The sequence below is a fragment of the Triticum urartu genome, unplaced genomic scaffold (genome assembly GCF_056163025.1).
Source record: "Triticum urartu cultivar PI428250 unplaced genomic scaffold, HENAU_Tu73 scaffold2, whole genome shotgun sequence".
Lineage (NCBI taxonomy): Eukaryota > Viridiplantae > Streptophyta > Magnoliopsida > Poales > Poaceae > Triticum > Triticum urartu.
In genome coordinates this window covers 11,464,699-11,478,734 of record NW_028260368.1, presented here as the reverse complement: position 1 = coordinate 11,478,734, position 14,036 = coordinate 11,464,699, and the positions used below count along the sequence as shown (strand labels likewise).

At 32.0% G+C, this 14,036-nt stretch overlaps 1 non-coding gene across 1 annotated transcript; it reads left to right on the top strand.

The window, feature by feature from the left end:
* The first annotated feature begins 5,564 nt into the window (after positions 1 to 5,564).
* Positions 5,565 to 5,644, top strand: TRNAL-UAG (transfer RNA leucine (anticodon UAG)). The gene has a single exon. It is a non-coding gene; the product is annotated as a tRNA-Leu (tRNA).
* Positions 5,645 to 14,036: the final 8,392 nt, after the last annotated feature.

Genomic DNA, 14,036 nt, shown 5'->3' with positions numbered 1-14,036 from the left:
TTTTCGAACCATTTCCTATAAGAGAATGGTTTCCATTACTTTGAGAAATGGATTCTTATATCAAACTATAGCTATTGCATTAAAGAAGAAAAGAAACTAATAGAAGTCGAAGACGCGGAATGATAGTGAATAGAGAGAAAGATTCTTCTGATTTTCTTGTTTCTATCTACTAGACGCCGTAGAGAATTGAGAATTTTCATGTCTTTCAATTCTCGTACTCGTAATTGGAAAGTTATGGAAGGAGACCCATCATTTTGCAATGAAAACAACATATAAAACTCTGGACAATTTCGAAATCAGGCCAAGCGTCTTAATACATATGCAAAAAAATTCATTATTGGCCCACCATTGATTAGAAGATTTAGCTTGTATGAATCGCTATTGGTTTGATACGAATAATGACAATCGTTTCAGTATGTTAAGGATACAGATGTATCCACAATTCATTTAGAGTTACTTAATAGTCTATTTCTTATACCATATCTCTATCCCGTGAAATTCTCGAGCCAAAAGATGGATGCATATGCTGTGTTTCATTTTGCTAAATGATATCAATTAAATGGTGTATCAATTCCATAAATTGCATATAGCAATAAATAAATCAGCAAAATTCTTTCTAATATTTTAGATAGAAGAAACATTTCTTCTATCTAAAATATTAGAAAGAATGTACCCTTCTATCCAAATCCAATTTGCATCGATAAAATAAATCCAAATTCCAGTAGTAGATGAATAATTGCAAATTTGTGTGTGTACGAGATTAGAATAACTTCAAAATAACTGACATAATTTTGTATTTTTCCTGATCAGAAAAATACATGAAAAAGAAAGGAGGTAGAAAAATTTTTGGATTTATGGTTAAAGAAGAAAAAGAAGAAAACAGGGGTTCTGTTGAATTTCAAGTATTCAGTTTCACCAATAAGATACGGAGACTTGCTTCACATTTGGAATTACACAAAAAAGATTTTTCATCGGAAAGAGGTCTACGAAGACTTTTGGGAAAACGTCGACGTTTGCTGGCTTATTTGGCAAAGAAAAATAGAGTACGTTATAAGAAATTAATCGGTCAGTTGAATATTCGGGAGCAGTAATTTAATCGTTCAAATTTTTTTCTTGTTTTATTATTTTTTTAGTAGTCTTATAGTAGTCTTAGATTTTTCATTTTGATGAGCCTCGCTTTGAGGAATTCATGGAATAATCCATTTTCATGGAATAATGAATTAAGGAAGAAAGGATATGAGTCTACCGCTTACAAGAAAAGATCTCATGATAGTCAATATGGGCCCTCAACACCCATCAATGCATGGTGTTCTTCGACTGATCGTTACTCTCGATGGTGAGGATGTTATTGATTGTGAACCCATATTAGGGTATTTACACAGAGGAATGGAAAAAATCGCGGAAAACCGAACTATTATACAATACTTACCTTATGTAACAAGGATATAGAGAGATTGTAGAAAGGGGATAGGATAGTTATTTTTGCAAGAGACTTGTTGTAAATTCCTTAACTTAAGAAAGAAAAAAGAATAAAAACACAGATACATAACATAAAAAAAAGAATAAATAAGACGAGATTCGACCTCCCCCTACATATTTAATTTCCTCTCCTATACAAAAACTAGCAAGACCCACTCCATTGGTAATTCCATCAATAACACCCTTATCAAAAAACTCCGTGAGTTCGGTTAACCCTCTTATACCGAGGGTAAAGACCCTAGTATAGAAAATATCTATATAACCACGATTATATGACCAACTGTATATATTTTTTTTTACTTGATCTAAAAATTCTTTTTTAGGATTTCCTTTGTAAAAAGAGTTTATTAAATCCAAATTCTGAAAAAAAGAATAAGCGGATCCATAGAAGATATATGCTATGAATAAACCAAAGATAGCTAGACTTACAGAAGAAATTGCATTAGTAATAAATTCATATGAATTTACAAAAGAATTAGAACTTTCCTGGGTAAAGTTTATTGAGGGAGTTAACCACTTTGATAATATGGTTAACTCTGCTATTCCATTACCAATTCCTCCATTATCAAAAGAGATTCCTATGAATCCAATGAACAAAGTGAAAAGTAGTAATATAAGAAGAGGAAATAACATAGTATTTCCCGTTTCATGCGGATAGGCAAAAGTTTTTTTAGCCCCAAAAGACGTAGTAAAGGATCCTATCCTATTTCTTGTATTACCTTGAATTTTTGGTATATTTTGTGAAAAAAAAGAAACTCCACTCTTCGTTGTTGATAAAACGAAATCCCTATTCACTCCTTTGGGTATCCTTTTTCCCCATAAGGATATTGAATACAAGGAACTCTCTTTAGTGCTACTGTAATTTTGAAAATGAACACGCAAATACCCATCAAATGTAAGTAAATATATCCGAAACATATAAAAGGCAGTTAATCCTGCAGTAAAGGAGGCTATTATTCCAAAAAAGGGCGAATACAACCAACTATTACTAAGGATTTCATCTTTGGACCAGAAGCAAGCAAGAGGTGGAATACCACAAAGAGAAAGTGTACCCCATAAAAAAGTAGTTCTTGTGATTGGAATGTATTTTCTTAAACCGCCCATAAGAACCATATTTTGACTTTTATCTGGTGAATATCCAACAAGAGGTTCCATTGAATGAATAACGGATCCGGATCCCAAGAACAATAAAGCTTTTGAATAAGCATGAGTGATCAAATGGAATAAAGCAGCTTGATAAGAACCTATACCTAGAGCTAACATCATATAACCCAATTGAGACATTGTAGAATAGGCTAAGCTTCTTTTAATATCTCTCTGAGCAAGAGCTAAAGTAGCTCCTAAGAATAGTGTTATTGTACCTACTAAAGAAATAAAACTCATTATCAAAGGTAAAGATATGAAAAGAGGAAGAAGTCGAGCTAGAAGAAAAATTCCCGCAGCAACCATAGTTGCTGCGTGTATAAGAGCCGAAATAGGAGTGGGCCCTTCCATAGCATCGGGTAACCATACGTGAAGAGGGAATTGTGCGGATTTCGCAACTGCACCAAGGAATAATAAAAAAGCACACAAAGTAGTAAGTAAAGAGTTAATTCCATTATTAGGAATCCAGTTATTAGCTATTTTGAACAAATCCCTAAACTCTAAACTACCTGTTATCCAAAAAAAACCTAAAATTCCTAATAATAGACCAAAATCCCCTACACGATTAGTTACAAAAGCTTTTTGACAAGCACTCGCTGCGATTGGTCGTGTAAACCAAAAGCCTATCAATAAATAAGAACACATTCCCACGAGTTCCCAAAAAAAATAAATTTGTATCAAATTGGAGCTAGTAACCAATCCCAACATGGAAGTATTGAAAAAACTTATATAAACAAAAAATCTCAAATATCCTTCATCGTGAGACATATAACCATCACTATAAATAAGAACCAGGATTCCTACAGTAGTAATTAGTATTAACATAATAGAAGTAAGTGGGTCAATCAAGTATCCAAATTCTAAAGAAAAATCATTATTGACGGTCCAAGACCATAGATATTGATAGATCGAACTTCCATTTATTTGTTGAATAGACAGTTGAACTGAGAATACCATAGCTATACTTAAGAGTAAAACACTAGGAAAAGCCCATATGCGACGAAGATTTTTTGTTGCTGTCGGAATAAGAATAAGGCCAAATCCCATTGACATAATAACTGGAAGTGGGAGAAGAGGGATTACCCATGCATATTGATATGTATGTTCCATAAGAAAAGAAATTGCAATTTTTACTTCAATTTTTACTTCAATTTTTCTATAAAATTGTTTCCGATTCACCAAACCAATTCTTATCTCTTTCTGAAAGAATAAATAAAAAGAATAAGAAAAAATACTGAAATTCTTAATTTTTCCAAAATTTATCTCATTGAAATAATTAAAAATTAAGAATGGGTTTAGTTGGTTAAATTAAAAAAGTTAATAAAATAACTAGGTAACGAAGTTATTTTATTAACTAAATAAAGATATTTATAAAAATAAAAAAAAAAAAGTGGAATCATTTTACTTTCTATTCATAATTCATTTTTATATTTCTTTAAAACAAAGATGAAACAGCTCTCTTGTTCCATAATTAACTGATTGAGTGAATTCCAATGAAAACCTATGTTTATAAGAAATTATCGAATAGTCCTTACTTCATATAGAACTAAAATTCTAATGACTATAAATTACCTAAGTTTTAGAATGTCTTGTTTAAGAGACTCAGTATTTTTTGTTTTGATTGGAATTCCTTTCCTTTATGGAATACCATTCTGAACTTAATTAACTATTTTCATTTTCCCTTCTTTTTATCCCCCCGTCTTATCTTATATGGGGGATAGGCTTCCATACCATATATCTATATATGGAGTATACTTGATATATAAATAGATATAAATAGATTTAAATGAGAAACCCTTCTATATATTCTATATTATTAAAAAAAAAGTATAAAATATATAAAGAAAAAATGTTAAAAAATTCTTGTTGTCTTATCCGCATTAGACAAAATGAAGTAAAAAATAATTCAAAATTTAAGTATCTTTCAGTATCTAAGTATAAATACTAATAAAAAGAAGAAAGAAGGATTGATTTGCAGCAATAGATGTCTTTCACATACAACTAGAAAAAAGTAATTTCCTTTTTGAATGGCAGTTCCAAAAAAACGTACTTCAATGTCAAAAAAGCGTATTCGTAAAAATATTTGGAAGAAAAAGACTTATTTTTCCATAGTACAATCTTATTCTTTAGTAAAATCAAGATCATTTTCGAGCGGTAATGAGCATCCAAAACCAAAGGGTTTTTCTGGGCAACAAACAAATAATAAGATTTTGGAATAATATGAATTGACTTATCAAAAAAGAATTCCAATTATTTAATAATTTGGATTCTTCTTTGAATGTACTTTTATGTGTCGAATTACTCGGTACAATATTCTTAGAACAAAAAACCCCTCTTATCTTATATATACAAGAAAAAAAAAGTTTTGTTTGGTATACTGTGTGCTAAGTATTCTTTTCCTATCAATGAACTTTTCATAATTTTCCTAATAGAATCCTCATATTCTATTAGGAAAATTATGAAAAGTGGAGTATTCTTACAATAGGACTTACAACTTCCACCTATCTTCTCCAAAATCATAAGGTTAGTAAATCTTATTAATAAGAGCATAAAGACTTTCATTCTAGAAATTTTTAAAAAATCCAAAAAGCCTTTTCTATTTATCCATTTTATTTTAATTTCATCATTAAATAGAAACCCTTTTGGATTTTTTTCATTGTATTGAAAGAATTTTCAAAATGTAAAGGGGAAATTAATTAGAAAAAATTAGTTCTATAATTGCAAGTTAGAAAAAAGAAGTTCCAACTCTTTCAAGCAGTGTTTGTGTTTCTATTGGGCAAAGCAAGAGTTTATTGTAAAAAAAAAAAATGGAAACGATACTACCAAACGAAGTCTATTTTAATGAAAACTCTAATGTTCCTAAATTTTATGGACTTTCCCAATATCGACGATTCCCAAGATAATAGCTATTATTCTTTTAAGTTACCTATTATTTGAAGTTAGCCGCCATGGTGAAATTGGTAGACACGCTGCTCTTAGGAAGCAGTGCTCAAGCATCTCGGTTCGAATCCGAGTGGCGGCATTCTTGAAAAAGAATACAATAGATTAGAAATCAATTCGAAATTTACAATTTTGTAATGGGACCTTCCCCTTATGCTATTTGCAACTTTAGAACATATACTAACTCATATCTCTTTCTCAACGATTTCAATTGTGATTACGATTCATTTTATAACCTTATTAGTTCGTGAACTTGGAGGATTACGCGATTCGTCAGAAAAAGGAATGATAGTTACTTTTTTCTCTATAACAGGATTCTTAGTTTCTCGTTGGGCTTCCTCGGGACATTTTCCATTAAGTAATTTATATGAGTCATTGATCTTCCTTTCATGGGCCCTGTATATTCTTCATACCATTCCTAAAATACAGAACTCTAAAAATGATTTAAGCACAATAACTACGCCAAGTACTATTTTAACGCAAGGCTTTGCCACATCGGGTCTTTTAACTGAAATGCATCAATCCACGATACTAGTACCTGCTCTACAATCTCAGTGGTTAATGATGCATGTCAGTATGATGTTATTAAGCTATGCAACTCTTTTGTGCGGATCCTTATTATCTGCCGCTATTCTAATCATTAGATTTCGAAATAATTTCCATTTCTTTTCTAAAAAGAAAAAAAATGTTTTAAATAAAACATTTTTCTTTAGTGATATTAAATATTTTTATGCAAAAAGAAGTGCTTTAAAAAGAACCTCTGTCCCTTCATTTCCAAATTATTACAAATATCAATTAACGGAGCGTTTGGATTCTTGGAGTTATCGTGTCATTAGCCTAGGATTTACCCTTTTAACCGTAGGTATTCTTTGTGGAGCAGTATGGGCTAATGAGGCCTGGGGATCCTATTGGAATTGGGATCCTAAGGAAACTTGGGCATTTATTACTTGGACCATATTCGCAATTTATTTACATAGTAGAACAAATCCAAATTGGAAGGGTACGAATTCTGCACTTATAGCTTTGATAGGATTTCTTATAATTTGGATTTGTTATTTTGGTATAAATCTATTAGGAATAGGCTTACATAGTTATGGTTCGTTTACATTAACACCTAAATGATTACATAAAATAAAACCTTCATGAAATGAAGGTTTTTACTTTTATGTTTTATTTGAGAACCCCTTGAACGCCTTATCAAAGGGTTCTCAAAAATTCGAGATAGATCTAATTATACTTTTTTACTTATTTCTGCATTATATACTTTTTTACTTATTTCTGCATTAATAGAGCAGACGAGTAAAAAAAAGCAAACCTATTTAGGATAATAATTGGATAAGAGAGCCTCTACCCTGTCAACGGATAGGGAGAGAACAAAATCTGGATAAATACCAATTCCTATTACTGGTAAAAAGATACAGATTAAAATAAAGAGTTCTCGTGGTCCAGAATCCACAAAATTTGCGTTTGGAACATTAAATAGCTTGTATCCATAGAACATCTGGCGTAACATAGATAATAAATAAATAGGAGTTAATATCATTCCAATTGCCATTACAAAAGTAATTAGTGTTTTTGGCATTAACAGAAATTTTGGACTAGTAATTAGTCCAAAAAATACTACTAATTCTGCGACAAAACCACTCATTCCTGGTAAGGCAAGAGAAGCCATTGAAAAGCTACTAAACATGGTAAAAATTTTAGGCATTGGGATAGATATTCCCCCCAGTTCTTCGAGATAAACAAGACGCATTCTATCAGAAGCGGTTCCTGCCAAGAAAAAAAGTGTAGCACCAATAAATCCATGGGATAATATTTGTAAAATAGCTCCATTGAGTCCAATGTTGGTTATGGAACCAATTCCTATAATTATGAAACCCATGTGAGATACAGAGGAATAAGCTATTCTTTTTTTGAAATTTCGTTGACCAAGAGAAGTTGAAGCTGCATAGATTATTTGGATCGCTCCTATTATTACTAACCAGGGCGAAAATAGATAATGAGCATGAGGTAACAATTCCATGTTGATCCGAATCAATCCATATGCTCCCATCTTTAATAATATTCCCGCTAAAAGCATACATGTACTATAATGTGCTTCCCCATGGGTATCTGGTAACCACGTATGTAGGGGTATAATCGGCAATTTGACAGCATAAGCAATAAGGAAGCCAAAATATAAAAGTATTTCCAAGGTTGCAGGGTATGATTGATTAATTAATCTTTCCAAATCTAATCCTGGTTCGTTGGAACCATATAAGCCCATACCCAGAACTCCGATTAAGAAAAAAATGGAACCGCCTGCAGTATACAAAATAAACTTTGTAGCTGAATATAGACGCCTCTTCCCCCCCCACATGGATAAAAGTAAGTAAACAGGAATTAATTCTAACTCCCACATGATAAAAAAAAGTAAAAGGTCTCGCGAAGAAAATAATCCTATTTGACCACTATACATTGCGAGCATCAGGAAATAGAATAATCGCGAATTCCGTGTAATTGGCCAAGCTGCTAAAGTAGCTAAAGTAGTGATAAATCCTGTCAATAAAATAGATCCTAATGAAAGTCCATCGATTCCCAATCTCCAGTGGAAATCGAAGACATCTATCCATTTATAATCCTCCTTTAATTGGATTAAGGGATCCTCCAGTTGGAAATGATAACAGAACGCATAAGTCATTAGAAGGAATTCTAATAAACAAATAGATATAGTATACCACCTAACGACTTTGTTTCCCTTATGAGGTAAAAAGAAAATTAATGAACCTGCAAATATCGGCAAAACAACAAGTATTGTTAACCAAGGAAAATAACTCATGATAAAGTGATAAAGACAAGATACGTTTTGACCAGAAAAGCCCGTGCTCGATTATTTCGAGCACAGGCTTCTTCGGTAAAGAGGAATCAGACGATTCGAGTGAAGTTTTTTGTAACGTATCAATAAGATAGAGCCATGCTACGTGTTGTTTCAGGCCCTAAATAAACGCGGACACTTAAAAAATCTGTCGGGCAGGCAGATTCACATCTCTTACAACCCACACAATCTTCGGTTCTCGGCGCGGAAGCAATTTGCTTGGCTTTACATCCATCCCAGGGTATCATTTCTAATACATCTGTTGGACAAGCTCGTACACATTGAGTGCATCCTATACATGTATCGTAAATTTTTACGGAATGTGACATTGGATCTATAAATTTTTCTTTTCAACATAAAATTTTTCGATCTGGTAAAAATGAAATTAGTACTATAATGAGTCATATGTATTGTAGACACCAGACGAAGCAATGGTTTATCCAAACTTCAAAAAAAAAAATCTATTTTTTAATCTGTTTGTGAGAAAGCGTGAAGAGAGCCAAGAGACTTTAATTTTGGATTTCAACAATAAATAAGAAATAAGAAAGAATTTTACGAATTGTACAGACGAATTCGAATTAGCCAATAAATTGGCTATCGTCTTTTCAATATAAATTATTGCAATATTCAAATTGCAATATCAATGAATTACAAATACAAAAATTCATTTAAGTGAAAAAGAATACTATGCAATAATCTACTAAAAAAAATGGATATTCTCAAATAATACTAAGAAAATAGTATTGATTTCTATTTATTTTAATATGTGCGCCTTTGTTTAGAGGATTCTATGTCTAATTATTCAAAAGTCTAATTATTCAATAAATTAGATTGATTGATACGAGTGGATTTCCTATTACGATGGATGGAAGAAAGAATGGATAGTCCAATAGCGGCTTCAGCAGCTGCAAGGGCTATAACAAAAATTGCGAAAATATCTCCTTTTAATTGGCGACTATCAAATAGATCAGAAAATGTTACGAGATTTAGATTAATTGAATTCAGTATAAGTTCAAGACATATTAGAGCTCTAACCATGTTTCGGCTTGTGATCAATCCATAGATACCAATCGAAAATAAATAGACACTCAAAAAAAGTACATGCTCAAACATCATTAACTAACTCCTTATCAATCTCGATTCATTTCAATATGAGGGCAAGAATTGAACCGATTCAATTAATTACAATAGAACAATTACACAACAAAAGAAAAAAAAAAAAAAAAAAAAGGAGGTATTTGTTGGCAGTAGATGGATTTTACTAAATCAAAATTGTGATTCTTTAGTTATTTATTTTAGATTTGCAATTCTTATAATTTGTACTTTTTCTAAGTTTTCTTATTGCCGAGCCATAGTAATTGCACCTATTAAAGAAACTAGAAGAATTATGGAAATGAGTTCAAACGGAAGATAAAAATCGGTTGCTAAATGAATTCCAATTTGTTGAACATTATTTATGAGACCCTGTTCTACTATTTGGTTTGATCTTGTAGTCCAAAGAATTCCATACCACGACGTATCTGGGATAGTAGTCATTAGTGAAAAAACAATAGTTATACAAACGAGTGAAGTGAACCCATCTCCAATAGTCCAATAATTCTTATCTTTAGACCATTCTGAGCCATTTACGAACATTACAGCGAATATGATCAAGACATTTATGGCTCCCACATAAATAAGAAGTTGTGCGACAGCTACAAAGTAGGAATTTAATAAAAAATAGAATAAGGATATACAAACAAGAACTAATCCCAGCGAAAAGGCAGAATAAATGGGGTTGGTAAGTAATACTACTCCTAGACCCCCTAGTAGAAGAACAAATCCCCCAAATAGCATAAGAATCTCATGTATTGGTCCAGGTAAATCCATTATGGATAAAAAGAAATTAATAGTATAAAATTTTTCATGAACTGACTAAAACTAAAGGATTCAAGGAAGGAAAAAAGGATTAGGGTATTTTTTTGTGTATAAACTTATAGTTATAAATTATATTATATCACGAAAATCTAGTCTGATTTAAAATAAGAAATAATTTCCAATAAGCAGTAGTTTTTCGTTTTTCTTTATAGTTTAATTTTAAAGTTTAATAAAGAATTATTAGATTTTTATAACAGAAAGACAAAATCAAAGTTTAGTAATCAGTAATCGTTCTTGAATTCGAAGATTTTTCTTTGTTTATTTTACTTTCAGACGAATTCCTAATTGTTTGAATTGTGTAATCTCCCATTATGGAGATTGGTAACCGACTTAAAGCAATTTGATTGTAATTCAATTCATGACGATCATAGGTAGAAAGTTCATATTCTTCAGTCATTGATAAACAGCTTGTTGGACAGTACTCAACACAATTGCCACAAAATATACAAACTCCGAAATCAATACTATAATTAAGCAATTGTTTTCTTTTAATATCCTTTTCAAATCTCCAATCCACAACGGGTAAATCTATCGGACATACGCGAACACATACTTCACAAGCAATACATTTATCAAATTCAAAGTGGATTCGCCCTCGGAAACGCTCTGGTGTAATTGATTTTTCATAAGGGTAGTGAATCGTTATAGGTAAACGATTTGTGTGGGATAAGGTAGTTATGAAACTTTGACCTATGTACCTTGTAGCACGTATTGTTTGTTGACCATAACTCATGAACCCAGTTACCATAGGGAACATATTCATTCTAAATATCTATGAAAAAGATATGTTTCTTTCTCTTGTTTGAGAGAGCTTTTGTGTTGAAAATATTCTTACTATTATTGTATTATCTTATTTATAGTGAAACAAGTTGAGAAGAGGTTGTTAATAAGAGATTGCCCAGGGAAATAGGTAAAAGAAATTTCCATCCAAGATTTAATAACTGATCCATTCTCATCCTCGGTAAAGTCCATCTTATTGTGATAGAAATGAAGAGAAATAAATAAGCTTTAGTTAATGTAATAAATATACCCATTGTCATTTCCAAAATTCCAACTGCTTTATTCATTTGGAAAAAATCAAAAAAGGATATATAGGGAATAGATAAATTCCACCCGCCCAAGTAGAGAACTGTTACAAATAAAGAAGAAACTAATAAATTTAGGTAAGAAACAAGATAAAATAAACCATATTTGATACCGGAATATTCAGTTTGGTAACCTGCTACTAATTCTTCCTCCGCTTCTGGTAAATCAAAGGGTAATCTTTCACATTCTGCCAAAGAAGAAATTAAAAAAACCAGAAAACCTATAGGCTGACGCCAAATATTCCATCCAAAAAAACCGTATTTTGACTGTGCTTCAACTATATCAACTGTACTTGAACTGTTAGATAATCATAGTCGGTGATAACATCACAGTTCCCACCGCTATTTCAAAACCGTACATGAAACCTTAGCTTCATACGGCTTCTCTATGATCAGAAAAAGGAAAGGACTGTTTTGTTCCTAGCCCCGGGGGCGTAGATAGAATTAGATAAAATAAAATAGATTTGAAAGTCCTAAATTAGACCAAAGGAATTCCGTCTGCTAGAATAAGAAAAAGCGCTTCCGAATTGATCTCATCCTTTATAATATAATGAAAATTTTTCTTTGTTCAGTAATAACTTAATCTTGGAATAAAACACTTGTTACTTGTTATAGGAATTCAATTAATAAATGGAAAGAGTTGGGTATTAGTTCATGAGCAATTCTGCATGAATATGGATAGAGGAAGGAAATAATGAAAATTTTTTCTAGTGCACTCCATATCTTTTTTACTATTCTTCTTTCCCCAGGGAGGGGGTATTTAAAAAGAAAAAATGGATAAAGGGTTAATTCGTTCTTGATAGCCATTTCCTTAACAAGTGAATGGGAACATACTCTGGATCGGAATCCGAAGAAAGTACTACTTGATAATTTCTACAAATTGCAAGTCCTTATTATGATTCCTTTTATGGGCAAAAATCTCTAATGTTTTAGATTTTCCATTACTAATCCTTTATGTACTTTAGTGTTCCTAACCCTTCACTAACTTTTGGTGGATTCTTCTTATGGATTATTAAGTTATAGTAATAACTAGGAGTATTCTAGTAATGGAATTCCATATCGTGAATCCTTTATTCTTGGCCGCTTCAAGATATGATGACTAATTAAAAAATATCAACCTTGGGATAAAGAGTTTACACTGCTTATGTTTACTTCCACTTTTTTCTTGTACGTAGGAAATGAGATTTTTTCTTTTTACTACAAATTTATAAGCTGTTTTGTTTCACTCATATAGCTATCTAGTTTAACTTACCAACCCAAATACTAAATAAGAAAAGGAATATAAATAGTTAATGGATTTTATAGGAAAAAGATCTATTTTAACGAATCACACGTAGAGATATTGCTAGCACACAAAAAGTTAATGGTATTTCATAACTAATGGATTGAGCAGCAGCTCGTAGACCGCCTGAAAAAGAATATTTATTATTTGAGCTATATCCTGCCATAAGAAGACCAATAGGAGCTATACTTGAAATGGCAATCCATAAAAAAACACCAATACTAAGATCGGCTAAAACAAAATGATATCCCAAAGGGATAACTAAAAAACTTAATAAAACTGATATGACTGCTATAGAGGGTCCAATGCTAAATAAAGAAATATCTCCTCGGGATGGCAGAATATCTTCTTTAAAAAGTAGCTTAGTCCCATCTGCTATAGCTTGAAGCAGGCCCAGGGGGCCAGCATATTCAGGACCAATACGTTGTTGTATCGACGCAGATATTTCTCTTTCTAACCACACAATTACGAGTACCTCTATTGTTATTCCCAAAAGGAGGGTCAAAATGGGTAGAATCGATATCAGTCCATAGACTTCTTTTAATAATTCCAATTTCGAAAAAGAATTGATAGTTTCTACCTCTACCCTATCTATTATCATTTCAACGATCAACTTCCCCCATAATGATATCTATACTACCTAATATCGTCATGATATCAGCCAATTTCATTTTTTTAACTAGCTGAGGAAGAATTTGCAAATTAATAAACCCGGGTGGACGGATTTTCCATCTCCAGGGGAAAAGGCTATCATCTCCTACTAGATAAATCCCTAATTCACCTTTTGGGGCTTCTACTCTTACATAAAGCTCTTGTCTTGACAATTCAAAATTGGGCGAAGGTTTTTTACCAAGAAATTTATACTCAAAATCATTCCATTCAGAATTATTTTCTTTCTTAAAGCGTCGGACTTCTAAATTTTCATAAGGTCCTCCAGGAATTTTTTCTACAGCTTGTTGAATTATTTTGATGGATTCCCTCATTTCACCAATTCGTACTAAATAGCGAGCTAACGAATCCCCTTCTTTTTGCCATTGGACTTTCCAATCAAATTGGTTGTAAGACTCATAAGGATCTACTTTACGAAGATCCCATTGTATTCCAGAAGCTCGTAACATCGGTCCCGATAAGCCCCAATTTACTGCTTCTTCTCCGCTAATAAAACCTACTCCTTCAACTCGCTCTAAAAAAATTGGATTCTGTGTAATAAGTTGTTGATATTCAACAACTCCGCGTAAAAAATAATCACAGAAATCTAAACATTTATCGATCCATCCATAAGGTAGATCGGCGGCTACTCCTCCGATGCGAAAGTAATTGTGCATCATTCGCATAC